The sequence below is a fragment of the Macaca nemestrina genome, chromosome 1 (assembly GCF_043159975.1).
Source record: "Macaca nemestrina isolate mMacNem1 chromosome 1, mMacNem.hap1, whole genome shotgun sequence".
Classification (NCBI taxonomy): Eukaryota; Metazoa; Chordata; class Mammalia; order Primates; family Cercopithecidae; genus Macaca; species Macaca nemestrina.
Genome location: NC_092125.1, coordinates 199000397 through 199025541, shown reverse-complemented (window position 1 = coordinate 199025541; position 25145 = coordinate 199000397). Strand labels below are relative to the sequence as shown.

Genomic DNA, 25145 nt, shown 5'->3' with positions numbered 1-25145 from the left:
GGAATGCAAGACAGGAAAGCGATGGAGAAAAAACTCAGGAACCAGTGCTCCTGGCCTCCATCCCAGGCTTGCCAAGGCTACAGGACAGAGAGGTCAGCTCTCAGCAAGAGCTGCCTCCAATCAGGACTCCAGGAGCTGCCAGGATAGGAGCTACGGCAGGAGGGAGTGACAGCAGGAGGGACAGGGACAGAGGAGCTGGCAGACGGTGCCCTCCCTCATCCTCGACCAGGCTCCTGGGCCATCTGCTGACTAGGAGGGATGACAGCCTCAAAGGCTCCAGACAGCGGCACCTCCGAGACTCATTCTCTTTCTCCCTACCACCACCTCCCCACACCCACCTTTCTTCAGATCCTGCTCATCCCTCATCTCCTACTATTTCCCAAGTACTTGCTATATACCAGGTATTGTGCATACCTGATACTCTCTAATCTTACTGAAATCTTGTAATGCAGATATTATCCACACTTACCCATGAGAAAATTGAGCTCAAAATGGTGAGGTCACACAGCCAGTAAGTGGATGAGTCACTTTGAATCAAGATTCAAACTCATTATTCTGGCATGAGAACCTGAGTCTAATCCCCGCTCCCAGACTCTTCTATCACTCACCATCCAGGGTGTCCCATCCTTGATGTCAGGATCCCCACCACCAGGCAGAATCCTAACTTCAGAAGGCTCGGGACCACTGGTTCCTGATGGAAAAGAAAAGGATGGTAAGCAAAAGGGGAGAGATGTTTTCCCACAGTCCTCAGAGGACTGGACTCTGGCCCTGACAGTTTCCCTTCCCAACCCCCCCAAAACCAGGACTGATTGGATCCGCCATGATGCAGAGCCTTTGAACCCCCAGGGAAATGAGGTTGGCTTCATTATTCAAATACATGCAAATGAGCTTACAGGTTGGACTACCTCCAACTGCAGGTGTCTGTGGGATCTGTCCATGGTGCTGAGCCACTGCATTTTTTTTTTTTTTTCCATTGCCCTCAAATATGATTCCATTCCACAAACATTTGTTGAACAGCTACCATAAGCAAGAGAGTGGGAAGTGTACAGAGGTGATTTAAGAGTGGTCCCTGTCCTCGAGGGGTTTATAGTCTAACAGGGGAACAACCTCTCACGTGACAGAGTTATTTCAGGCCACTTTATTTTTGCACAAACTGTACCCTCCTCCTAGAATTTCCTTTCATCCACCTCAAAGCCCTCCCCCTGGCTAACACTTACTCATATTAAGCCCCCACCTTCCCTTAAAGACTTTCTGTGCTCTTATTCTAGGTTATGCTCTTTATCGGGCTTTTTTTTGTTTGTTTGTTTTTGTTTTTGTTTTTGTTTTTGAGATGGAGTCTCGCTCTGTCACCCAAGCTGGAGTACAGTGGCACGATCTTGGCTCACTGCAAGCTCCGCCACCCGGGTTCACGCCATTCTCCTGCCTCAGCCTCCTGAGTAGCTGGGACTACAGGCGCCCGCCACCACACCCAGCTGATTTTTTGTATTTTTAGTAGAGACGGGGTTTCACCGTGTTAGCCAGGATGGTCTCGATCTCCTGACCTCGTGATCCACCCGCCTCGGCCTCCCAAAGTGCTGGGACTACAGGCGTGAGCCACCGTGCCCGGCCTTTATCGGGCTTTTATAACACCCTGGGTGTCCCCATGAAAGCAGCCTTCACACTGCATTGAAAATGTCTGTTTTGGTTTCTGTCTCCCCACTTAGAATGTGGTCTTCTTCAGGATAGGAACTAAGTCCTATTCATCTCTGCATCTCCAGCACCTAACTCAGGGCTTTGCCCAGAGCCAGTCCTTAATAAACATTCACTAAGTAGACGAACAAATGACTGTGCTGTAAAGAGGTACCAAAATGTTAGGCTACGTCAGATGAGGATGGGACCAGATTCAATAGATGGCAGTCAAGGAAGACTTCTCAGAGGAGAGGGTGTTTGCGATGGAGTACAAGATGTCTGTGTGTCCCATACACATAGGTGATGGGGAAGAGAACCTACCCAGTGGAGGAAACAACAAGCACAGGGAGAAGAGGTGTGCAAATAGGGAATTCTAAGGGGTAGGCTCAGAGGGTTCTGGCAGACAGGGAATGGCAAATAGTGGGAATAGGAGAGAGAAATTCAGAAAGTAAGAAGACCCTGAAGTTTGCAGCAGCCGTGACTGGAAGACTAATGATGCCATTATTAGACACAGGGACATCAGGAAGAAGAGCTAGCTTTGCAAGCATGATTAATAGTAGTGGAAGAGGCACAGGCAGACATCAGGAAGAACTTCCTGACCCTGAAGGATATGAGACAATGAAGAAGACTGTGGTTTCCTAAGAATCTTCCATAGAGGACAGGGTGAGACATGCCCAGCCCCTGGCCCACCCTGGAGCCTGGACTGTAGAAGCTGTTGGTTACACTGCCTAAAGGGAGACTGGGGTGACCTCACGGATACCAGCTGCCTGGCTCTGGATGACAATTCTCCTCCATTGCCCTTCTTTGGGGAAACAGAGGGAATTTCAGGTCAAGATGGCCTCTCAAGTAGTTGTTGAAAAAGCACTTGGAAGCATCTCTCTGCCTTGGAAAGAAGACAGAAAGACAGCCTGGTCCTTCATCCATGTCATTCTCTTTCCTCTTCCTGCCCCAGGCAAGACCTGTATCTGAGACTCACGGCACAAAAGGCCACTTTGGCAGAAGCCCAGATCGTCCCATTTGCTCTGTGTGTGGCGACATCAAGCTAGGGCCTCATGGAACTTCCCAGGGGTGGACATTCCCAGGTGCCCCTCTGTCTCCTGCTTCACACAGGTGCTGCTGCCAAGCTGTTCAGCTTTCATCAAGATCCTATGAAACTTCAGCCCCTCTGGCATCAATCCACATTCTCCTTGCTCTTGTCTTGGAGAAGATGAGCCCTATAATTGCTGCTCTCCAGACAGATCACCCCTCAACTCCTTTACCCAGATGCTACAGGGCAGCCCTGTATAGTGAAAAAGCACAGGTCCTGAGACCAGAACGTATGTGACACCTGACGTACCAGAGGCGGCCCACCCTCTCTAAGCCTCAGGATACCTGCTCACCTATCTCCCAGGATTCCAATGAGTATCAAATAATAAAATCACTCTTACAAACTCTAAAAGATTAATACAGTGTAATCCCTCACGAGAAGCCTTTCTTTGGATTTACAAAATCCCCAGTGTCCAAATAGTAAACAGTATAATCAAAATCCAAATTACTGGGAGCAGGAGATATCCAATTTATGGATTTTCTAAAGAAAATATTTAATTAACAACTGGCTTCCTCCTATATATTATGCTTTATGATCACATTCCTCCCCCCACATCACTCGCCTTCACTCCATTACTAAACAAAATCAATGGGAGGGAAAAACAAGTGAGGAAGAGACTAATAATTCAGTCCATCACCATGCCCTGTGGATTTTGCTTCCTAAAAAAAAAAAAAAAAAAAGATAGATGTGCCCATTTATTCCATATTCACCATATCACTGTTGGCTGACTCGCTAAAACTCATTCCCAGCCTCCTTGTCCTTATCTCGGCCTCCTTTGTAACTAGAGGCCACATTATTCCATTTTGGTTAATGATATATACATGGAAGCATAATGAGGGTTTCTGGGAAAGACTTTGCCTTTGTGACCAAAGGGGCAGGAATTGCTAGTGCCATCTTTCCTCCCCTTATTTTTAGCTTGACTACAACCATGATGGCCAGAGCTAGGGCCGCTATCTTGCCACCACAAGAGGCCTAGAGAACTGCAGAGATGTCAGTTCTGACATCATCGGACCATGGAACCAACGTGAACAGTTGCTTTACTCCAGGTCTACATGTGATAAGGAATGCGCTCTTTATTTAAACCACTGTTGGCCAGATTTCCTGTAGTATTTGCAGCAGAAAGCACTGCTAATGAATCCAACTGTTCCTGAGAACACTATCTCCTGCCTGCATGCCTGCACGTCTTCTCCTAACTGGTCTCCCTGCTTCCGTTCTTACCCCGCTCCAATCCAAATGGTCACTTGAAAATGCAAATCTCATCATGTCACTTCTCTGCTTAAAACTCTTCATTGGTTTATTGATGTTCTCAGGATAAAATGCCTTCACTTGTCCAACAAGACCTGCAGGGTCTGGCCCTTCCTACTTTTCCAACATCCTCTCACAACATGCTCCCCTTGCTTTCTCTGCGGCAGCCAGGACAGTCTTTTGTCAGTCCCATGATCCCTCGCATCACGCGGCCTATTCCCCCTGTTGGGAAAGCTTTTCCTACCCACCTCTGCCTTGCTAACTCCTACACACCCTTCAGATCTCAGCCCAGTTGTTGCTTCCTCGGGGAAGCTTTCTCTGGCCTCCCTGACTAGGTCAGATCCCCCTGCTGTTTGCTCTCAAGGCACCATGTACCTGTCTCTTATACTGTTACCATTTAAAATATGTGTGACTCCTAGATTGTCCGTCTCTCCCACTAGAATGTAAGCTCCACATAAGTGCAGGAATTGTATCCATCTTATCCACTGAATTGTCCCCAGTCCCTAGAACAATCCTTAGCATATGGCAGGCATTTGCTGAGTGCATGTGAGTCTACAAAGAACAAGATCCTTTCATTTATGATATTTTGTGTGATTCCCACAACTATTCCAAGGGATAGGTATTGTCCGCCCCCCCACCACCTTCCAGTGTACAGAAGAAGAAACTGAGATTTGGAGAGGCTAACTTGAGCTCCCCAAGATCACACTGAGAGCTGCTGTCAAAGCCAGAAGTCAAATCCAGTGTTGGCCGATTTCAAAGCCTTAGCTTTTCTCCTATCTGTGTTGCCAGCCCAGAGAAGTCAAACTTATTCAATGCCATTCTGAAGTGAGCACAGTAATGAAAGTGAATATGTTTTTTTTTAAAGTAAACAAACAAATAAAAAGACCTCATCCATACATATCTCCCAGAGCTAACCAGAGTGTGATTTAGCCTTTTCCCATGTGTGGTGAGCACTGAGTTTATACTAAGCCCAAGGTCAGATTAGTATAGAATAAAGGACACTCCCTGAAGTCCTATGACAATTCTGGGTGCTGGTGTTATTTTCTCATTTTTATTGCACCAAGTCGTCCATCCACTATCCCAGGACACAGAGAGCTGCCCGAATGGTGAGAGGGCCGAGGGAAGCAGCCACTTTTGCAGTAGTCTATGGTTGGCTGGAAAGTGGTGAGTGAAGGAGTCTGGGAGGGTGCCGTGTGTGACAAATTCTTCTCTGATGCAGCTCAAATCTATCTGGGAATGGAAGAAGTGGCACAGATGCCGTCACCAAGAAATTACCCAATTTAGCACCAACTACACAATCCAGCAATTAGTTTCTTAAACCGGAACTTGCTGGGGGCTGCCAGGCTGGCGGGGTTGTTGTTACAAATCTCACTGGGAAACCAGCTGTGTAATTCGCCAGGAGATTGTCACTGCCCCAAGCAATTACCTTCCAGAAAAAGAATGGAAAATGGGAGAAGGAGTCAGAGTGTTTTCTCTCCCTCTCCCCTAGGGCCCTGCCCAGCCAAATCGGTTGGTTTTCCTTTCTTGAGAACTAGGCAACTCACAGACTCCCTTGATTAAAGCAGTTATTGGTATGGACTCTGCCATCAGACTCTGTGGGCTCAAATCCCTTTCCACTCACTTAATGGCTGTGTGTACTTAAGTAAGTGATTCACCTCTCTTAACCCGTTTCCTCATCTGTAAAATGGGGATAATATTAGAGCCATAATAAAGGTGTGAATGGTGTAAGGTTTAACAAGGTAAAGCATATAAATCCCTTAGCACTGTCGCTGGCACATGATAAATACTCACTAACGGTAGCTATCTTTATCATTGTTTCCTCCATTGGTTTACAGTGACATTGGGTAAGTCACTTAATTTCTCTGGATGACCATCTAAGACCAAAGATACTCACCTGGGGAAAAGATAAGGCGTTCTTACTCTAGACTGTCCACATCTGGGTACCCAGAGATTCAGGTGTGTTTGACAAAGGCCAGTATCTCAGCGTTTGGCACAAAGTGATGCCTTGGGCCAAGATGAAGATTTCAAAAATCAAATTTTAGCCAATTCACTCCTTCCCCAGAAAGCTGTCTGGGAGAGCTACAAGCTGGACATGACGATCCAAACAGCAGCAAAAGGTTAGAGTTGTTCCCTTGTGAAGGTCAGCCCTATCCAATCCCCTCACCTGGAGCCTATAAGGTCATCTCCACACCAGTTCCAACACAGTAGAACTTCCAGCAAGGAATTCTAGTGAGGCCTAGAATTCATTTTGCTGCTGTCAGCCTGGCTCCTCCGCGCTGGTGAGAAGCCATGTGTGTCCCTGGGATCCCAAAGTTTTAGGCTTTGTCTACCCACCCCCTCTCCCTGTGTTAACCAACCAGTATAGACAGGATTGTGCCTCAGTTTCTCTGTCCAGCCCTTCACACTGGGAGCCCTAACACAGAGCCTCTGACCTGCAGCTCATACCCCTGATTATTCAACTGTGCCCATGGATAGGCATCCCTCTGCCCCCTCAGCCCCTGGTCTCTTCCTGCATCCAGTTCTGCCTGAGCCCCCCGACTGATTTGACACTGGCCTTGCCCAGATGCCTGTAGCAGGATCTCTGTAGTTGGGCTGGTGTCCTAGTCCCTGGCCTCCCTCAACCCCACTACCCACCCCTGTTGCTGAAGACTTGGCATGCCTTGTATCCAACCCCACACCTTAGGACCCCAAGGGAAATCACCTCCTCTTCCCCTCACTACCCCAGAAAATGGAGAAGGAAGAAGGGGAAACAGAATGGAAGGAGGGAGGCTTGCCGTTTTATTCACTCATCTTTATTACTTTATTTAATCAAGTCTTCCTAGGGGCTTAGAGCAGAAATTTTACAGAAAATGGGTTTACAGCTCCAAAACACTCGAGCCATTTAGGCAGATACAAGTCTAAATCCATCTCCTGACCCACTGGACGGTGCTCAGCCTGTGAATAACCCACACTACCTATAATCTCTTTGAAAATCCCACCTCAGGGGGCTTTGCACTTGATGTTCTCTCTGCTGGAACACTCTGCCCCAGATATTCCCATGGCTTCCTCTGTCTCAGAAGAGACAGACAGGCCTATCTGACCACTCACTCCAACTATAGTTGAGCTGCAACCCTGGGTATGCTCTATATCACCTGCTTCATTGCCCTCAGAGCACTGATTGCCCTTTGAAATTATGTTCTTTGTCTATTGCGTGTTTATAGTATGTCTCCCCATAGTAGAACATAAGCTCCAGAAGGGCAGGGACTGTGTCTGTTTGTGTGCTGCAGCATTTTGAGTGTCTAGAACAATGCCTGCCACTAAACGGTGTTTAAAAAAATACCTATTCTGTGAATGAATGTTTTCCCTTGCTGCCCTCATCCACTCTGCTCCTACGTACAACAGCCCACAGAAAGGACCTCCACTCCTTTCTCTTCAAAGGCTTTGGAGAGTCCTGGAGAATCTGGCATTAGAAATCCAGCCTCTATACCCAGGGCCTTGTTCATGATGTTTGTCTAGCCACTCTGCTTAGCAGGTAAAGATGGTGCTTTTCCAGTTGCATCTCGGTCTCCCCCAGATATGTCCCTCTGCAGAGCTCAGGGAAGGTAGTGGAGGGAGAAGGGAGAGTAAGAAGGAAAAAGGTGGCCCTCCCCATGCTGCAGAGAGAAAGAATGAGGCACAACTTTCAGGGATGGACTGCAGGAGCAGGGTTCGGGGTCTACCACCTAGTCCCACACAGGTCTCTTCACTCAGACTTGCTAGGCCCCAGCTCCCTTCCCAGCTAGGGCCATGTACCCAACAGGCATCAGAAGCAGAGTCTGGGTTTCCTCCTCCTTCTCCAGGGCTGCCAAAGGCCCTTTGAGACACAATTCAGCCTGATCAGCCTCACTCCTTCATGCCCCCTAATTGCAGCCATGGCCATCTGCTTCCAGCCTTTTCTCAGTTATCTCTTCCTTTTCTGTCAACTGAACCAATTCTTAGGCTATGCTGCCTTATCATTTCCACTTTTCCCCTCTCCTGAAAGTCTCTAGGGGCCTTCTTTGGGGAAGACTGCACAACCGCTGAAAGGGAGGACTTCTAGGACCAGAACTCTTCTAGGACCAGAACTCTTCTAGGACCCTTGTTAGGGGCAGCTGGTGAGAAACTGTGGCTCCTGGGTCTTATGCTAAACTGTTTTGAGTTCATATCCCAGGTCCACCACTTACTAGACGTGTGGCCTCAAGGAAGCCTCTTCGCCTCTCTCAAGTTCAGTTTCCCCATTTTCAAATGGGAGCAAGAGTAACCCCTTTCTCACTGTGATGTCAACGAGGACTAAGATAATGAAGGTAAAGTACCTAGCAGGGTGCTGAGGGTTAACTATTGCTAACTAGGGAGAAACTACTTAAATGCATGAGACTTGGAGACAGGGAGAGGATCTCTAGACAGCTTTGGGCAAAGGCTGTTACTATCCATACATGACTTGGTTTGGATCAGAAATGGGTAGTCTGAAAACTCATCTGTTTCATACATGTAGGAATTTCTGTTGGCCTGGGCTCCTTTTGAAGACCTCCCATACCCTAAGCATACCAAAGACAGCAGAGCAGTCCTGGTAGCCAAAGATGGTGGCACCTGAGAGGACGAGAGGACCTTGATTTGCAGACTCCCACAAACTCCTGTAGCCAGGGTTAGTGGCCTCTCTTCCAACTCCAGGGATCTGGAAGGGAAAGCCCAGCAACCTCATAGCTGGGTATTGGAGAGCCAATCATCCACCTCCATCCATTATGTCACAACCTATCTTTATGACCATGAGCAATTTGTGTTATCTGCCTGAGCCTCAGTTTTCTCATCTGTAAAATGGGATCACAATACCTACCTCCTTAGCTTGTGGCAATGAGTAACTAAGCTGACCTATCCAACGCAACTGCACATATATCTCCCTATGTTGGCTTCTTTTGACTTTAGCACTAAAGCACCTTCTTTCATTTGCATGTGATTTGGGCTGCTGCTACCCTAGCCTCCAGGATGCTCCACACCTGAGCCTACTAGGGCCATCAAAGAATAGCAGATAGGAGTCCAAGCCCATGGCAGGGGTCCACTGGGCAGGAGTTTCTCAGCCTGGCCACACTGATGACCTTTCCTACTCTCTGGCCCAGGCATCTGGTCCCCTCTTTGTGTCCAGAGCTTGGGACTGCCTCCTGGATTAGCACATTGTCCTGTAAGCTCTCTGTGTGAGCTGGGACAGGGGCTTCTAGCAACAGGGCCTGAGCCCTCCTTCTGGGCCTTTCCCACAGAAGAGTCAACCACAGGAAGCCAACCACGAAGGCTGGCTGGTTGGCTGACTGCCAGGTTCACGTCGTGGCACCTCCCACCCCTCAGCTCTGCCTGAAACCCCGCCTGACCCTGCCCCAGCTTCAGGGATGTCTATACCTTTGCTCTCTCTGGGTTTCACAGAAGACAGCCAGGAGCTGAGAGACACAGCATGAGAGCACACAGAAAGAAAAGGCAGCACAGACTGCAAAACCCCTGTCCTCCCAACCTTAAACCCTCCGCTGCCACGCAGGTGTACTCTCTTCCAAGAGGCCTCCCCTACAAGTGCCCTCCCATCAATCCCAGGACACAATTGCCAGCTCCTCTTGGGTCTCATACCTCTATTCCTTCCCCACAGTGGGGTAAAGAGTTGTTTGTAAGCTGTAAGTTCCTTGAAGGCCAGGATTCAGGGGATCTATCGCTACATGGACAGACATGGCATACAGGAGGTGCTCAGTGAGTTCAGGGTCAGCAACTGAGCCATCAAGGAGTGCCCCACAGCTGAGGCATAGCGAAACGGGGAGAAACAGAGGGGAAAGGAAGGCAATGACTCCCTGCAGCTGGACCAGAACTTCCCAGCAGATAGAATTGCTCCAACGTGATGTGGCTTTCCTAAAGAGCTGGGAGTGTCCTGTCTGGGGAGGCATGCAAGCAGAGGACCGCTTTGCAGGATGGTACAGTGTGCATTCAAGCACTGAATACATTGAATACATTTCAGACCAGACAACCTCTGGTGCCTTTCAACTCTGAAGTCTAAGGTTAGGCTCCTGAATACCTACAATTGTCCAGACCCAGCGTTAAGTGCTTTAGATGTTTTTCTTCGTATAATCCTCACAACTATCCTTTGCAGTAGACACTATCATTACTCCCATTTTATAGGTGAGGAAACTGAAGCTTATAAATGTAAAGAAAATTTCCCGAGGTCATACAGATGGTGGAAGAAGGATTTGAATCTCAGTCTGGGTCCAGGCCTGACCAAGACCCAGGCTGAACGAACACTTTCATTTAAAGTTTATTTTATTTATGTATTTATTTATTTATTTAGAGACAGAGTCTCGCTCTGTCACCAGGCTGGAGTGCACTGGCGCAATCTTGGCTCACTGCAACCTCTGCCTCCCAGGTTCAAGCGATTCCCCTGCCTCAGCTTCCTGAGTAGCTGTGACTACAGGCTGGTGCCACCAGGACTGGCTAATTCTTTTTTGTAGTTTAGTAGAGACAGGGTTTCATCATGTTGGCCAGGATGGTCTCGGTCTCCCTGACCTCGTGATCTGCCGGCCTCAGCTTCCCAAAGTGCTGGGATTACAGGCGTGAGCCACCGCGCTCAACCTCAGAGCGCCTTTAAAGTAGCATGTCTCCCTGACCAAACTAGTCTGAGGAGGCCAATAGGTGGACCCCAGTGTGCCCTTTCTCATCACTCAGCCCCGGGAAACCTTCCATCTCTGTCAGTTTCCTCAGACACAGCTATACACGGCCCCAAGACTGCTCATTCACAAATTAACAGGTGTTCAGCCAGAGGCAAATTACACAGCCACACAGTCATCCACACACAACTTACACAGCACCTGACCTCATCTATATAGTCACTGTCACGCACTATACACAGATCCACACAAACTTGTTCCTGAGAGGGTTCATACACCTCACGTGCATTTCCCTCTGATAGATCCTTTTTCCTTTTTTTTTTTCCCCAGATAGGATTTTGCTCTGTCACCCAGACTGGAGTGCAGTGGCACTATCACGGCTCACTGCAGCCTTGACCTCCCAGGCTCAAGCAATCCTCCTGCCTCAGCCTCCCGAGCACCTGGGACTACAGGCATGTACCACCGTGCCTGGCTAATTTTTTATTTTTTTGTAGAGATAGTGTCACTATGTTGCCATGGCTGGTCTTGAACTCCTGGGCTCAAGAGGTCCTCCTGCCTTGACCTCCCAAAGTGCTGGGATTATAGGCTTGAGCCACCACGCCTATCCATCTAATAGACTTTGATGCTTGTGTGCATAGAAGCTGCACAGATACAAAACCTTAAATACGTGTCCACATGTTTATCCCCATATGACAGAAATACATGACCATTTCACAGCACTTAGGCACCCATATCCGCTCAGGATCACTCACCAAATCCTCCCCAAACAAGAACTTTATCCATTGTTCCCAGATCCAGTACTACACCCAGGTGAGCCATGATGCTCCTTCTCTCTGGGGTTGACCAGGCCGTCCAGAGAGGGGAAGAAGGCTCAGCCTGCCTGTGATGGATGGAATTAATCTACTGAGCTGGAGAAACTAAATAATTAAATCCCTAATCACCCCCCAAGCCAGCCCAGGCCAATATAGCTGAGGGAGGGAGGGGGCTCGGAGGCCCAGACCAATATCCTAGAGAAAAGGAGGGGCTTGGGAAATGAGGCACAGGCAGAACCCTCTGGGGGGTCTCTCAGAGGAACTCTGCCAGCCAGGCATACAGACAGATAGACAGACAGGCAGGCATGGTTCTCCAGTGCCACAGGCTCCCTTTCCACATGGAAATGAAGCAGCTTGGGAAGACGGCCTGCCACCATCCACTGACACAGGGAGAGAAGAGGGGCAGAATCCTCCTTCCACCCTTCCGGAGCCCTTCCTGCCTCGCCTAGAGGGGTATCCTGGGGGTCTATGGGGATGGCAAGCAGGACCCTCAGAGTGCCCAGGGTGGAGGCAGACAAGGGGTCTGCTCAATGCAGAGCTGATGTGGTCTCAGCCAGGCCTTGGCCCACCCCTGCCCCCCTGAGAACAAACTCAGCCTGGTGCAGATGGCAGGGGAGGACCCCTCCACACAGGTTCACCTGCTGCCCTTAGGAAGTGGGTCCAGCACGTTGCTAATAGGCTGAGGATGGGGCAGAGGCCCGGGCAGGGGGGCTCAGGAAATCAGCCGGGGAACAGGCCCCAGTCCGATTGGCTGAAAAGTGGGTCATTTTCCTTTTGAAAAATAGTGAGAAAATGGAGAAGTAGGTCGGGCTCTTATCCCCTCAGCCCCAGGCACCATCCCCGACTTGTGAGGTAAGGAGAGAGGGAGACGCCTGAACATGCCAAAGCCCCATATACCCTAGACCCTGGCCAGGACCCCACAGTGCGGGAAGCCAAGGTCATCATTACTCAGGACATCCAAGGACATGCACACTCCGAGGCCAGGGCTGGAACACCAGCCCCACCCTGCCCCAGGGATCTGGGGTGAAAGGAGCTAGGGCCGGGGCCAAGCTAGAGGGGTGGGGGCTCCGCACGCAGGACCCTGAGGAACCCCTCCCATCCCCGTGTCTGCTGTGAAACCTCCTCTCCTCTCTTCTCCTCCCTTTCCTCATCGTCCACGTGGGCAGAGTCGTTGCCATGACACCGCGGGCAGGTGGGCGGCTCTGGCGGCTGCTTCGGCCCAACCCCCATGCTCACAGCCCAGGTGGGAGGGGAGCGGCTGCAGCACCCTGGCCCCTAGCCCAGATGAGAGAAGAGAGAGGCAAGAGGCCCCCCTACACCCCTAGAGCCTGGAAGGGGCTCTATCACTGGCCTCTCAGTCATGAAGCAACCCAGCCCCGTGCTTGCAAGTCTGGGGAAGGAAGTGCCAAAGAGGATCTTAGGCCTTGACCACTCCCCTCCACCAGAGGTCCCTGGAGTGGCATGGGGTGGGGCAGACCCCCAACTCCCACTTCCTCCTTTTCTTAGCAGCTATCCTCCCAGCTTTCCCCACATACTATGTCTTAGTCTCTTCATGCTAGCAGCTGATTGGTCCTGCCTGAGGTTTAACCTCAGTTGCTCATTTTGCCACACAAGCTCAATTCTCCATGCTCTCTTGGGAGAAAGGAAAACAACCAGGCTGGGCTCAGTGACTCACGCCTGTAATCCCAGCACTTTGGGAGGCCGAGGTGGGCGGATCACTTGAGGTCAGGAGTTTGAGACCAGCCTGGCCAACATGGTGAAACCCCCATCTCTACTAAAAATACAAAAATTAGTCGGGTGTGGTGGCACATGCCTGTAATCCCAGCTACTCAGGAAGCTGAGGCAGGGGAATCGCTGGAACCCAGGCGGCAGAGGTTGCAGTGAGCTGAGATCATGCCACTGCATCCCAGCCTGGGTGACAGAGCGAGACTCCATCTAAAAAAAAAAAAAAGGAAAGGAAAGGAAACAACCAAAGTTGAGACACTCAGAGAAATTCCTCCCCTATTGCCAGATCACAAAATGTCTTATAGAAATGGGGATCCCTTCCTCTAGGTCTCCCTGTATACCTGAATTCACATCACAATCCTGGGGACAAATCATTCCTAAGTCCATACTTGGCTAAGGCATCCACACCACCAGGGTAGAGGACCAAGAGTGGAGCAGGAGAAGAAGGGAAGAAGGGAAGAAGGGAAGAGGTTGGGGCCAGGCATTAGAAGCTGCCTGAGGATGCTGTCCCGCCCCTACCATATCTGGCTTCAGGAAGTCTGGGCCATGCCTGAGCTTTCCATCTCTGAGCTCTCCGCAGCCATTCCCCTTCTCTCTACTCCTCTCACAGTCCACGTGCCTCTCTCCAAGTGTCTCTAAGTCTCTATCTGTGGCTCTGACCTCCTAAGACTATTCCCTTTGTTCAAGACCCAGCTCCCGACTCCTGTTCCCTACGGCAGGAGCCCTGCATCACTGACAGGGTGGAACCACAGAGACCCCTGCGTGGCAGGCCTCTGCAGCCTGGCTGGCCAGAATTAACATACATGGGATATTGGTGACAAGATCCAAAGGAAGGGAGAACTGCAGTCAGCATTAGCTGGAGGGTGTCCAGCCTGTCATGAGGTGTTCATGACATACATACCACACATACACATAAAGACACTTTTACTTTCTTCCTTAGCCTTCCCCTACTAAAACAGCAGATGTGATTAAAGTATAAGCACATGCATGTATATTTGTGCACGCATGTGTTTGTAGATTGTGTCTCCTTTTCTCCACCCCCACTGCTGGTGTTCTAGGTCAGGCCACTCTCATCCTAATTGCTCACCAAAGCTATGACAACAGGTTCCTAACTGGTCTCCCGGCCTTGCGTCTTGCTCCACCTTGATCCTTTCTCCTCACTGGCTGCCAACCATGTAAAATTTCTTTATTCAACAAATATGTATCGAGTGCCTACTCCAAGCTGAATACTCTTCTGGACACGGTAGATACAGCAATGAACAAAACAGATGAAGCTCCTGTGTTCATGAAGTTTATATTCTAGTGGAAAAAGAGGGATGATAAGCAAATATATAAAATAATGGTGGTGGCAAGTACTGAGATAAATAATAATAATAATAATGGAGTGAGGAGATAGAATGACAATGGGCTATTTAAGATAGACTATTGGGGAGGTCTTTCCAAATACGTGACTTTTGAGCAAAGACTTGAATACAGTGAGGAAGTGAGTTGCCTGGATATCTGGGGGAAGAGCATTTCAGGCTGAGGGGAAAAGCAAGGGCGATTGCCTCCACATGGAACTGTGCTTTTTATGGAACAGAAAAGAAGCCCACGTAGGAGTGGCCCCTGAGATCCAGGAGGTAACAGGGGGCTTTGCACACATAGCACTCATGTTGCTCAGGATGCACTACACTTTGGATTTCACTCTGAGTGAGATGGAAAGCAACTGGAAAGGAAAGATCTCATTTTACTCTGGCTGCTTTTTGGGGAAGAGTCTTTGGAGGTGGGGCTGGCAAGGGTGGAAGTGGGAAGACCATCTGGAATATTTCCTGTCACTGAAATACCTGTTCCCACAGTTGCTCACCTGGTAAGCACCTGTTCAACTTTTAAGCCTCAACTCAAAAGCCTCCCCTTCTACGGATCCTTTACCAAACCTTTCCCTTCCCCACTCCAGAGCCAACCTACCTCTCTTTAGGTCCCCAATCCCTCCAATGAACACTTAAGTGTACCTACCCTCCTTAACACTCTCCTTATTTGGTTCCAGGTCCTTTATCCTCCCAAGATTGCAAGTTATCCGAGGTCAGGGACCATCCCTAGTGCCCAACACGGCATGTGGCACATTAGAGGCATAAAATAACCACTGGTTGAATGAATGGATGCACTGGGTGAGGCACATGTGATGGGGAAGGATATGTTTGCAAGCTATTGTTAACCTGGATGAGTGAGATGCACAAATGTATGGCCATGGGTTGTAATCAGACAAATGTTAGCATATGCCCACATATTTCTGTATATTCTGTTCACATGTATATGTGTTAGCATGTATGTGCATGCTGACAAATCCCCATGTTGGTATAGACACTCCTGTAGATTTGTTAATGGATGGACATGTTAGAAAGTGCACCTATGTTGATATATCCCTATTATGGCACAGACAAGTAATATGCTCATGTACCTGTACACGTGTATTGCTACGTGTTGTATCTGTGAGGCTTATGCACGCACTTGGGCTCCCCTCTTGCTCACTATCCCTTTCATCCACTAGGCCCAACTTGTTGGATTTTGAAACCTCTGTAGCAATGTTAATATTTAAGTTCCCATCCGCTTTCCCCACAGACAGCTCTGAGCACCACAGCATCTGAACAGCCTGAAGCCTGGATTTCTTACTCGGCTATCCCCAAGGCCTTATAGGTTTTCCCTCTGCAAACTCCTTTCATATGATGGAGAAGAGCTGGCTCCCAAGGACATGAGAATTTGAGAGACCTCAGAGAGCCTACTTTCTGGAGAAGAGCTACAAGTAGCAGGGTGATCAAGTTCAAGGTAATGGGAAGACACTTTTGGGTAGCCCAACATTCAGTCAGAATTGGTCTCTCTCTCTCTTTCTCACATTTATTCACAGGTTTGGCTCAACTTGTGTACATATATTCATATGTGGTTGATGCGGTATGTATATGCATGCCCCACATACATGCTCACATGCATGCTTACACTCACACACATGCATTACTGGATAAGCACACCACACACACACACAGACACACACACTAGTTTAATTCAGTAATTTCCTTCTCATTCACATATATACATGAATGCATACATAGAGTCATACATATATATACACACATTCACACTTATACAAATAAATGTGCTTATACACATATACACAGCATACTTACACATACTTATGGACATATACACAGTCATATACCCACTCACAGGCAGAAATACACATGCATGTCCATGGAGTCCCAGATCTTGCAGAGATATCCAGCCTCTCCCCTGGCTTCTATCCTGTCCACAAAGTTCGTATTCTTTCCAAGTACATCACAAGTTTGCGTTTGCTCTCTCCTCTTGCTAGTCTCCCACTTCTCTATTTGGAAAGTTGTTCCTGTTATCAATGAGATATACCCACTCCTGGACACATCCCATTCCCACCCACTCTCAGGGGGAAAAGAAATGTCACTTTTTTAAAAAGGGCTCTGTTATGCCCTCATCCCATGCCTAGAGAAACGAATATTTCCTCAGACAACCTTGGTAGGAGTAACAATAAAGTAGGTGTACCTCTTCAAACCCAGGAGACAATCCCCCCATATACCCAACCCCTTAACTCTAAAAAAGAAAGAATGAAAGAAAAGAAAGAGAAAGTATCAAGGCCAAAGGCCTTCCTCCCAGTACCTCTGGGTAAAAGTCTAACACTCTCAAACTCCAAAACAGTTATTGGGGCAGAGGAAGAAACAGTAAGGAAATTAACTGTGGGCACTGAAACCTCCTAGGACACCCCTTTTCTTCCCTAGAGGGCAACTTCATGATGAGTGAACCCCTCCCTTCCCAGCCTGTGGGCCCTGCCAAGGGAGAGGTTAGACCAGGGGGCTTAAAAATGTAAAGGGGATGACCTGGGCTCAAATAACAAAAGAAGCAACTATTTTAAAAACAGAAGCTGGGAAGGGAGCAGAGAGGCAAGCTGCAGACACCTCCTGGCAGGGAAGCAGCTGCTGGAACAGTGGATCAGGAAGAGCAGGACTCTCCAAGGGGCCAGGGAAAAGGGGGTGGACATCTAGCATTTCATGTGGGGGTGGAGGGGTGACTGCTTCAGGCAGGAGCAGCAGCTCCAAAGTAAAGTCTTATCAAAGCTGTTATGTAACCAAGGGAGCTGAGTGGAGCACAAACACCTCCCCTCCCCAAACAGGCACCCACACCCACACCCACCACCTCCCAGCACCCACAGCAGAGGAAAACTCAGCTCCTCCCAAGCAGCTAGAGAAGGCAGGAATCATCTTGATGAGTTACATCAAAAACATGATGGGTGAGGGGCTCCTTATGAACTACAAGTCACATCTGGGAAAGGATCAACTGGTTCAGTTTGAGGTCCCTAGATTCCTCTCCCTTTTCTTGAACTCTCTGCCTCACCCAATTTTTGCCCAGTATTATCTGGAAACTGTCTCCTTCCTCTCCTCACAGGGAGGATCCCATTTGAATATTTGATTGTACTCTTGGGGATGGGAGGTGAAGCCACCATCAACTCTTCCTGCCTGTTATTCCCCTACAGACTCATCTGCATGTCCTGACATTTGGCTCTCATCCCCCTGGGATGACAAGGGAAGGGACCTTGAGAAATAACTCCTTGCTCTAGTCCCTTCACGGTTACAAAGACAGTGCATAAGATACAGATACTTGAAATGACCCTGACTCTAAGTAATAAGGAGAAAGATATCCAAGAGAACTAAAGACTGAGATCCAGACCTCATCCCTCCATTTGAATATTTTTTACTCCCCCAGATCTTCCTCTTTTCCCACTGCCCTGTCTCCAGTAGCCTCCTCCTTCTCTTCTCCATGGCACTGAACAACCCCACCCACTCCTTGAATCTTTTGCTTAAAAATCTTCCTCCCCAACAAAAAGTATCTCCCAAATGCTGCTCTGAGCTAGGTTTGGAAATGGACAGAACACAAGACAGGCTTGCAGAATATTTCAGTGTCCCCTGTCCCAAATCCCAAAGTATGGTGGGCAAGGGAATATCAAGCGGTCAATCAAGTGATCCTGAACTCCTGAGCTGTAACCACCCCACACCTAAGCAGAAAGACCCAAGTTCTCTTAATCCAGAAGCACCTTGAGCCTGAATTTCTGGGCCCCAGTAGGTGAAAGGCTGGTATCAATATCTCTGAGCTTGTTGCGCTAAAAAACGTTCCCAGGAGATGAGATCTCACAGGCACAAAATCATTCTCCAACTCTACCCCAATAATAACAGTAGGATGGTTTTGGAAGGGAGAGGAGGAACTGAAACAGCAAAAGGGGAGAGGGGCCCCTTGGCGGAAGGGTTCCTAAATACCACTAACAACTGTGAGACCTAAAACATAGGAAGAACCCCAAATACATATTTCCATCCAGGGACTGTGCCCTTGGAAAGTGGGTCATCTGGGAGAATTTTTCTAGTGAGCCCTTCCCACTGCCCACCGCCTTTCCACCATCGGGACCAAACGAAGCCTCATTCAGCACTCGGGACAGCTCCGAAGGAGCAAATCCCCGCCGAGTCCCATTCAGCACCCGGGACAGTTCCCAGCGACATTCCCGGCCCCGGTATTCAGAAACCCAGGCTGCCAGGAAGGAACAGGCTTACCCCACCACACACCCCTCTTTAGAACAGAAGACCCTCTCCCCTGCCCCTCCCACTGTCGCTCCCATCCACCGGGGGCACCTGACAATCCCCCCCACCTTCCCTCTATGTCCCAAGAGAGAAAAGAAACCCAGACATGGGGCTTCCCTGAGCGAGCCTTGAGAGAGGACCCCACCCACCTTCCTTCAGCCCAGAGCCTCTCAACGCCACTCACAGCTGGTTCTAAAAACCACTTTCCTTCTTAATCACCACCCCAAAAATAAAAGAAATACTCACGTGGGGGCTTCCAGCCCTGCAGACAGATGTGGTGGGGGGAGGCAGAGAGAGGTAGCTCCCCAAACCCTGTTCTGAGCCCCCTTTCTGAAGGAGCCAGCTCCCATCTGGACTGGGGGGAGGAGAGACATGTGGAAGCACTGAGTGAGGGGAGGGGAGAGGGGAGAGGGGAAGAAGCAGGAGCGAGGGACTGCGGGGCGGGGGTGTCGAGATGGGGGCGAGGGAATCCTTTTTAATTGCATTCTCTCCCCATGTCTACATCAGCCCTGCAGGCTCAGCTCTTTAATATTTACACACAGGAAGAGGAGAGGATGAGAAAGAACAGAGAGTGAGGGGGGCAGAGACTACCTGAGCTCAAAGGGCATAGAAGCAGGGACCTTTGGGAGCTAGGAGCTTGGGTCCCCGACACCATCCCCAGCCCACTTCCACTCTGAGCTCTTGACTGGAAGGAAGAAGAAGGAACCCTGGGACCATTCTGTCCCTTTGTTAACAAGACACTTTGAAGCTGCATCAGAAAAAGATCAGATCCCCACCCACATACCTGGACACCCCCACAAACCCAGATTTCTTGGGTGCCTTATGTGCAGATGGTAGAGACAGTATTCAGGCACAAGCATGTTCTGAAGCTTGGAAGCATGTTTGCCTGTGGGCTGCTGTGTAAAAACACATGAACATGTCAGCTAGCATGTATAAGTTTATACAAGCATGTTCTGAGTGTTTTCACATGTTAACAGCGCACGCAATCATATGCAAGCCTACGTAACCATATGTGTAAACCAGCTTCCAAGAAGCCTCCCCGCAGCTCTCCAGCTACAGTCCCAGGGACAAGGCCACCCACTTCTCCAGACTCCCTTATTCCCAGACCCCTCCCTCAAAGCCTCACTTTTTCTGTCTGTGACATGGGAAGAAGGGCTGGTAGGAAGAGATGCTGCATAGAGCCCAGGGGCCTGACAAGTTATTAGCAACGATGAGCTGGCAGCTTGTTACCATAACGATGGTGCCACTGCCTCACCCCAGCTCAAACCCAGACTCCCCAGACGGCAGGAGGCCCGCTGAGCCAGCAGCCTTCAGACTGGGGAGGGGCGGGGTGGATAAAGAGGAAATCAAGACATAATGCTTGCATAGTGGAGGGTACACAGCTGTTCTTCCAACCCCCACTGAGTGACAAAGCTTTGACTCTACCAAGTGGGAATGAAATCAGAATCTGGGAAGGTTTCCTGACCATGGGGATGGTAAGACCAGAAGGGGTCTTTGGAAGCTCCTCTAGGGAAAAGTTTTTATCATCATTTGCTCCCTTCACCACCTCACCCCCAAAAAACTAAAAAGCAACCAAATACGGGGCCCCTTGCTGAATTTCAGTCTCCCCACCTGTAATATGGGGGCAATCCCTTTATCATTTGTCCTAGACTCCTGGAAGATTTCATTAGAAAGGGTTTAGGGGTAACTACAGACCCTTCCTAAATCAGACAAGCCCCAGAAGTTTCTCTATTCATTAGGAACCCAATAAGGTAAGGAATAGTCCATCCAGCTAGAGGCAAAATGCATTGGAAATTGGGGAGGATGAAGGAAAACGAGCTTAGCCAGCTCGAGCCCCAACATCAGCTGGAAGAGATGATGTTAGGTGTCAGGCAGCCGCTGAAAGCAGGTACTAACACGAGAAAGTCTGGGAGTCTGGCCTGTAGCAGCTCCAGCCCCTCACCAGCAGGAATCAAGACAAGACAAGCCCATGGCCTACCTCGGTGGTGGGTGTGGCTAGGAATCCCCATCCCCAGCGACATCTGTAGCGCCCTCTCTTTGGCAAGGAGTCCCAAGTTGAAAGATGTACAGCCTTAGGCTTTTTGAGTCTTCATTTCTTTTCCAAAAATCCCCTGTACTCAGCTCTGATGGGGGTGGGGAGAGTTCAGGAATAGAAGGCAACATGGAGGATTGCAAAGTTCCTGGTCTAAGATTAGCCTAGGAACCCACAAATTTGTTGTGTGACCTTGGACAAATCCGCTCCCTTCTCAGGGCTTCAGAGTCCCCAGTTTGTAATGAAGACATTGGACCAAGTCAATTCTAAGGTTCCTCTCCTGGTCATCATTCTACAGCTACATACAAGCTCACTCCTTGGATGTGAGCCCCCTGGCACAAAATTCAGTGGGCCCTGCCTGCCAGATCAGTGGGGCAGTGGCGGGTGGGAGATGCGGGGGCTGTATGTGAGGCCGTTCATCCTATGTTCATGTTCCTTTTAGAAACACCTGCCACCCTAGCCCTCCCAGCTCCCTTTTTAGACCCTGATTCACTGCCAGCTCACGAAGCCTCTCCCTCCCCTCCCTCCTCTCTTTTCCCCCCCTCTCTCTTTTAGGCATTGGCAGCTGGGTGCAGAAGTAGCCCCAGCATTCAGGGAATGCTGCGCAGAGGTAGAGGGCAGTGCCCCCAGGGTCAGAGAGAGCACACCAGGAAGTACCACTCTCTAACCTTGGCCCAGCCCAGTGCTTTGGGTCACTGAAAGACCTGGGCTGAAGTCTTTCTGTACCACTGACTAGCAGTGTGTGGTTGTGGGAAATGCAATTCATTTCTCAAGCCTCAACATCCTCATCTGTAAATCGGCATTATATTTGGTTGAACCATGTGAAATTGCTGTTTTTGTAGGTTAAATAAAAACAGTTGAATATTGGCAATTTCATATGGCTTAACGTGATACCTGTCCTGCTTGCTTCCCAAGGCTGTTGGGGAAATAAGAAGAGTTCAGAGGGCAGCATTTTCAAAAGCCCTGAACTAATATGAGGGCATTATTTTATTATTATTACTTCAAAGAGCTTAGTACAGACCCACCCGGAGCCAGTGGACTGAACCAATGACCCAGAACTTGAAGGCTTGGGACTTGGAAGTCTGGGAGAGCGCCACCTGCTCTGATGACTAACAGGGCAGACGCTTCCACCTGGCCTCCTCATCTCCTAGCTCTAAAAGGCCCTCGATGAAGCATTATTGAGATGACACAAGTTCCCAGGCCCCCAAAAGGAGAAGCAGCACACACAGGCACATACTCCAGCTCACCCCAGATCCCCCCTCCCACCCACCAGGGACCTCAGCATGCAGGAAAGACATGACCAACAACATCCCAGAGGGCACCCCCTGAGGTAGGTGAAGGTAGAGACTAAGATGGGGAGTGCCACGTAGCTCTTGCCTGAATGAAGGGTCAGGGGTCCCCAGAGAAGGGGGGATGATCTGACCTCAGAAAAGTCTCATCTCCCTGTCCTATATCCCACCAGGAATGGGAGGACGGTGGGGGGACAAAGCACAGGTGTGGGTGATTCAGAGTTAACCGTGCTCAGATACACTCTCTCTCACACAGCCAACGCACGCGCGCACACTCGCACACACACACACACACACACAGTCACACAGGGCAGATACCGGGACCCACTCACAGAGATAGTCACACCGGCACACACATCCATTCACACACTCACAGAGACACACACGGGGACAACACACACTCATTCACTCACATGTCCACAGATACATACACAGTACCACCCTCCACACTCACGCTGCATACACCCACTAACATGCACACACACTCTCGCCCACAGTGGCACACGCACACACGGCATACACTCACCGGCACACACAATCACCCACAGACCCACACAGTGACACACTCGGCACAGACACACAGCGACACGCACTCACATTCACACACCTGCAGAGGAAACTTCTCTCCGGATCTCCCCAACACTACGACTTCCCCCCCCAACCAGCGGGCTACTCCCTCCCAGACCCAAGCCTCCAGCCGGGCGAGGGCTGGGCCGGGGCTGGCCTGCCCCCGCGGCACTGACCGGGAGAGTGGGTCCGCGGTCCGCGTGGTCCCCGCCCGCCCCTCGGGTCTGGCCCGCTGGCAGCCAGGCTGGGGCAGGAGCGGGGGCAGCCGAGGAGGCCCAGCCCCTCCCCCCTCCCGGGGCCGGGAGCCGAGGCCGCTGGAGCCCGGGGCGTGGGCGGCGCCCGGGCCGCAGCCGGGCCGAGCCTGGGGGGCGCTGCAGAGGGCGCCACAAGCGCGGCCCCGTCCCCGCTCCTCCCCGCGGCTTACCTGGCCCGGCTAGGGCTACGGCCGGGTTACATGGTGCCAGCGGCCCGGGCCGGGGGCGTTGCGGCGTTGGGCAGGCGGGCAGGGACCGGGGCCCGGCACTGCGGAGCCCCCAGCTGAGGGGCCGCGCCGGCTGCGGAGCCCCGAGCGAGCGCCGAGCGGCAGCGGGCGCGGGAGCGGGAGGCGGCCAAGCCACGGAGGCTGGATTTCCCGGGGACCGGGAAGGGGAGGCGGGGGGGATCCCGCCCGCGCGCTCCGCCCCCGCCCCCGCCCCCGCGCAGGGCGACCGAGCCGGGAGAGGGAGAGGGAGAGGGAGGGGGACCGAGCTCCTCGCCCCCGCGCGGACCCAGAAGAGCCGAGGTCGCCGCCCGCGGGCGGCCGCCGGGGTCCCCGAGGAGCGCCCACCTCGCTCAGCGACGGTGCTGGGGGCGCCCAGCGTAGGGGCAGGAATGAGATCCCCCTCCCCGGGGACCCAGGAACAGGCACCCGAAGTGTCACGGCCACGCACAGCCGACCTGGGCACAGGGACCCAAGCCCGGCGGCGGGCGGGCGGCCGGGGGCCAGCTTAGCCTCACTGACCGGGTCTCGCCCCCCGCCGAGGCGCAGTCACGCCCTGAATGTCACACACAGCTCTCAGGCCCGTCCGCTTAGGAGACTCTCCTTCGGGCTTTCCCAGTCGGCCGCCCGACCTCAGCTCCTGGCCTGGGGTCAGGGGGCCCCCCTTCTTCTGCCCCAGCCCCTGCCAGGATGGGGCGCTGTGCCCGGCCTCGGAGCCGCTGGCAGGCATCCCCCACCCACAGTCCGTACAGCCGAGGCATCCCCAGTGTGGAGGGAGAGCCCCGCTGTACCTGCAGCCTGTGCTGGGCCCCCCCCGCCCGTGCCCACTGTGCCCGCCCGCCTGTGGGCCCTGAGCCTGGGATTGTGCCGTGGCGGTGTCGGGGTCGGGGGAAAGGGACTGTTCGAAGCACAGCTGGAGGCTGCGGAGCCCGGACACAGGCTGCGGGAGCCGAGAGGCGGAGAGCTGACTGCAGCAGTCCCCTGGCTTGAATCCGTCTTGGCGCCCAGAGCGATGCTGTAATGGGGGGGGAGGGGGCCGCGGTGGGGAAGCCGCAGGGGGAGGGGCTGAAGACGTGGGGGAAGGGGTGGCTCCGGATTCTGGCTTTCCAGGGTGCGTGTGAGGGAACACTGCCTCCGGCGCTGAAAGTTGGGGGTGGAGGTTCAGTGGGCCCTCTTCTCTCCTCTACCTTTTCCGATCTTGAAAGCTTGGGGTGGTAAGGTGTGGGCTTGGGAGGCTTGGGAGACTGTCCACCTCTCTAGGAACATACCTTGGAGTTGTTCTGATTCAACGGCCCCCACCCTGCACCCCAACAACTTCCTGCTCTCTGTTTCCTTGTGGAGCCACCGGCTCTCCTCCCTGTATAAAGGGGGAAACCGAGGCAGGGGACGGAGAAGCTAAAGACCCAGAAGAGCTACAACTGGGAGCCAAGACCTCTTTTCCTCAGGGAGATGATGTTTTAAGATGCCACATTACATTAAATAACATAAGGGGCTTGGAGAGCCCTCCTCCCAAGGGAGACCTAGGAGTCTGGTAAGAGACTAGTAGATTGGTCACCTACCCTGCTGCTCACAAGAACAGTTGATTGTCTCTTCAATCATGAACTGAGGTTGCAGACCATTTCCAGCCCAGGGTTCAGTCAAGAGCAGATGTCAGAGAAAATAAGAGAGAAAGTTGTTCCCAGGAACCTACTTTAGAACTGAAGGAAACATCTCACTTTCCGTGGAGCATAAGAAGAGCCCTCAGGCCTAGCGTGGTGGCTCACGCTTGTAATCCTAGCACTTTGGGAGGCCGAGGGAGGCAGATTACCTGAGGTCAGGAGTCCAAGACCAGCCTGGCCAACATGGTAAAACCCCGTCTCTACTAAAAATACAAAAAATTAGCCGGGTGCAGTGGCACGTGCCTGTAATCCCAGCTACTCAGGAGGCTGAGGCAGGAGAATTGCTTGAACCCGGGAGGCGGAGATTGCAGTGAGCTGAGATTGTGCCACACTGCCGCCTGGG

At 51.2% G+C, this 25145-nt stretch overlaps 1 protein-coding gene across 5 annotated transcripts in view; it reads right to left on the bottom strand.

Moving 5' to 3' along the window:
- LOC105494690 (DLG associated protein 3) overlaps nt 1–23291 on the bottom strand; it is a 64943-nt gene extending 41652 nt beyond the window's left edge. The window contains exons 1-3 of one of the 5 annotated variants that reach the window (XM_011763355.3): nt 20757–21264; nt 19025–19133; nt 609–691 (exon numbers count right to left, since the gene is read on the bottom strand). The gene's annotated coding sequence lies outside the window, so the exon portion shown is untranslated. Of the gene's footprint in view, nt 1–608; nt 692–19024; nt 19134–19369; nt 20712–20756; nt 21265–23090 lie in introns of those variants that run through there. The other 4 variants (XM_011763354.3, XM_011763357.3, XM_011763358.3 and 1 more) reach the window with 4 other exon arrangements.
- Between the last annotated feature and the right edge of the window lie 1854 nt (nt 23292–25145).